This window comes from Nanorana parkeri, unplaced genomic scaffold, assembly GCF_000935625.1.
Source record: "Nanorana parkeri isolate BGI_ZX_2015 unplaced genomic scaffold, ASM93562v1 scaffold1380, whole genome shotgun sequence".
NCBI lineage: Eukaryota > Metazoa > Chordata > Amphibia > Anura > Dicroglossidae > Nanorana > Nanorana parkeri.
Genome location: NW_017307648.1, coordinates 406,927 through 411,052, shown reverse-complemented (window position 1 = coordinate 411,052; position 4,126 = coordinate 406,927). Strand labels below are relative to the sequence as shown.

General features: G+C 41.6%; 1 pseudogene; it reads right to left on the bottom strand.

Moving 5' to 3' along the window:
• Positions 1-3,942: 3,942 nt before the first annotated feature.
• Positions 3,943-4,126, bottom strand: part of LOC108798006 — a 1,200-nt pseudogene continuing 1,016 nt past the window's right edge.

Here is a 4,126-nt window from a genome sequence, read left to right as displayed (position 1 = left end):
GAGAGGTCAGAAATAGGTGTAGGAGGTCTCTGCTGTTACTTCCTAATGTTGTCCCTGAGTCGGTGGGTTGCGGCTAGGGGCCTAGGGTTGCCACCTTTTCTTCAAGTGAAACCCGAACACTCTAGCGACACACGGACATTTTTTATGGGAGAATGAGTTGTGGCTTATTCATATGCAAATAGTGCCACCCATTCACATGTAAATATCGCAGTTGAGACTGTTATTAGTGGGGGTCAGTAGCCCCTATCTTAATTTTAGTTGCCCCTGTCTGCCTGACATCTTGTGTCCGGGTTTCTGCTGCCATGAAACCCGGACACAGAATTCAAAACCCGGACTGTCCGGGTGAATCCTGGACAGGTGGCAACCCTATAGGGGCCAGTGGTTTCAGGGGGTAAGCAGAGATCTTCGGTGGTTGAGTAAGTGGTGCCTGCGCAGACCTCACGCCAAAGAATAGGTTACAGAGAAATTGTTGTTTATGGTGATAATTAATGTTTGAACTGAAATTATATATTTAAAGATATTTTATAATAAACGGCTGCTACAGCCATTTTATATCCAACCTGGTGTGGTCCATTATTTAAGGTGGGCATGGGTCATGGAGGGGTTAAGGGTTGTAGTCAGCAGTGGGTGGTTGGGTCATAGGACGGCTGTGCCTTACCCTGTCATGTGTTATATCAAACAGTCCTCCCAGTTTTTATCACGGCCTATAGAACAATATTCCACTGTTATGTTGATAAGAAAAGGGGTGCAGTATAGTTTAACAAAAGAGAACTGGGCTGGGCTGGCACCATTTCTTGCTATTTCAGTCCAGAAAAGGGCAGCGTGTTGTCAGCCAACAACAGGAAATTAAGAGTAGGGTTCATTGCTGGTAGATCAACATTGGCATGGAGTTGCAGGGTCTCTAAAGTGATAAAACATAGTGAAATGTGCATGTATTGCAGACATGTACTACATATGGGTTTTTATTTTTGCTCTGACATATGCTTTAAGTCCCAGCACCCTAAACCTCCTAAACCACTTGCTTACCAGTCACTGTATATAAAAGGGGGGTAAGGTGGAGCAGTTATTCTGGAAGGATGTACCTGTACGTCCTCCCATGTTTAACGTTGTGCACGTGCCCAACGTCATTAGACCATGAAGAGCAACGGCTACAGACACAGATACGACTGGACCGTGTTTTGCGTTTGTAGCCTATTCTAACATACACTATATTGCCAAAAGTATTGGGACGCCCCTCCAAATTATTGATTTCAGGTCAGTGACATTTCCCGGCTACTAAATATTTCGCGGTCACCTGTTAGTGGTATTATAACAAAGTGGAAGCAACTGGGAACAACAGCAACTCAGCCACCAAGTGGTAGGCCACATAAAATGACAGAGCGGGGTTAGCGCATGCTGAAATGCGCAGAAGTCGCCAACTGTCTGCAGAGTCAATAGCTACAGACCTCCAAACTTCGTGTGGCCTTCAGATTGGCACAACAACAGAGCGTAGAGAGCTTCATGGAATGGGTTTCCATGGCCGAGCAGCTGCATCCAAGCCTTACATCACCAAGTGCAATGCAAAGCGTGGGATGCCGTGGTGTAAAGCACGCCACCACTGGACTCTAGAGAAGTGGAGATGTGTTCTCTGGAGTGACCAATCACGATTCTCTGTCCTGGGATGAATTGGAGCGGAGACTGCGAGCCCGGCCTTCTCCTCCAATCTTAGGTACCTGACCTCACAAATGATCCAACATTCCCATAGACACACTCCTAAACCTTGTGGACGCCTTCCCAGAAGAGTTGAAGCTGTTATAGCGGCAAAGGGCGGAGCCAACCCAATACTGAACCCTACGGACTAAGACTGGGATGCCATTAAAGTTCATGTGCGTGTAAAGGCCGGCGTCCCAATACTTTTGGCAATATAGTGTATTATACATCATTATACTATGGACCCTCCCCCACTCAATTACAAAGTTACCCTTAGCTGTTGCAACCTTCCATGTGTAGGTATTGTGCGTCTCACAACCAAAATACATGTTATGGAGACTATTTATCAAAAGTTGACAAATTAATGATTTTGCTTTTTAAAACACTTTGCCCAATTCAACTACCAAAAAAAAAAAAAACTTTTTCCAGCAGGTTATCAGTTTTTTTCTACATGTACAGTTGTCATGTTAAAGGAAGCTTGTAATAGTTTTGTGTATAAACGTGAAATATGCCATGTTTAGGCTGGTCACAAAATTCTCAGCACAGCTTTTGACAAGCAACAAATGGGCAGAAATTCGTTAAGGCCTTGTTCACACCAAGCGCGGAGCAGGTGCAGAGCAGATCAGGTGCAGACCGGAGCAAAACTGCGTCCATTGTATTCCAATGGTATTTTTTGCTCCAGTTCACATCGCAGCGTTCCGTTCCAGAGCAGTTCAAGAGCAGGTGAAAAAACTACAGCAGGCCCTATTATACCTGCTTTGGATCTGCAAACGCATCAAAAAGGCATGCAAATGCCTGGAACGCACTGAAAGCCCATTTTAAACTTTAAAAAAAGTTTTTTTTCCAAAAACGCATCTAAAAGACTAGCGTGCGTTTGCAGAAACCTGACCGGATCTGCTCTGCATTTGGTGTGAACAAGGCCTAATAGATGGTAAAAAAAAAAAAAAAAGATAAAAATTGTGATAAAAAATTAAAATAAATAATACATGCTGTTTTGTACCTACCTTCCGATTTATTATTATCATGGCCAAAAATGAAGTTTATAAAAATATATTTGTAATTTTCTAGTGAGGTAAATGTGAAATATTGGATATTTCATATTTGCAAAAGGAAATGAATGTTTCTTATATTGGATTTCCCAAATAAAGATTTCTTTCTGTGTGTCTGGATGGTCGGTTGCATGTTTCCTGTAATGTACAAGGCAATACAAGCGCTGCAATGGAACCTAATAGAATACTGTATATACTTACAGAAGCTGCTTCAGCGTTTGGGTCCACACATTGGAACATGTAAGTCCCATTAAGACATGGAAGTATTTATTTCCTCCCGGGTTCCCTAAAGATTTTATGTTACTGGCCCTTTTTTTATATCACATACAGTGCGGGCGACGCATTTTATTTTGAGCTAATTAATGAGTCACAACGGCATGCGTTGACATCATCCTGAGAAGATACTAAGTAGATCCCAAGAGGTTTGACAGCTGGATTTCATGTGCTTGCAGCGATTTATTTTAAGTAATGAGTCTCTGGCGTACAATATGTTGTATTTTAAAGGATATCTATTGTCATGAGAGGGAAACTCGAGTTTTGTTGAGAAATAAACAAGTAATTCCTTCTGGTGAACTAAACTGGAGGGATTTCAGGAAACTTGTTTGCAGATTTCCTTTAACTGAATTTAAAGGAGAACTATGGGGTTAAGGCTTTTCCCCATAGTTCTCCTTACGGGCGAACGCTATTTTAAGACTTGACATGTTTGGTATCTATTTACCTGGCGTGACCCCATCTTTCATATTTTACCCATACATTATGTATTATATTATGTTTCTGTGCACTAAATTTTAATTTGGTTTATTTTTTCCTAAAAATAACAGTTTGATAAACATTTGCGCAAAAACCGCGCGCCATTAAAAATTTCCACTAGCATTTTTTTATTCTACAGAGCCTCTGTTTTGAGAACAGATATCATTGTTTGGGGGTTTTAAGCTGTTTTCTAGCCAAAAATGTATATTTTATCATGTGTGCGCAAATAGTAAGAAATTAAGAAGTGGTTAATAATGAAAAAGGTGTCTTTGCTCTGAGTGTCTGGAGATTTCTCATTAATTAATTAATTAAATGCAAAATGGTAAAATTTGCAAATTGTTTTCCTCCAACATCGGGAACATTAATCAGAATGTGTGAAATTCTTGTCCTAAACGTTTTAAACAACTTGTAGTCTGAACAATTCATTGCAGAACCAGAAAAATCCTCGGATTGTTTAGGAACTAAGATCCTCATACAGCTGGGGGACAAAATTGTCTCACTAACAATTCCCAGCAACAAGGGCTCTCAGTAGGGCCAGATTTACTCTCTCTGCTGCCCCAAGGCCCCCCCCCCCCAATGGAGAATGGACGGCCTGCAGGCTGCATACAAGTGATCTCGGCGACATCGCCGGAATCACT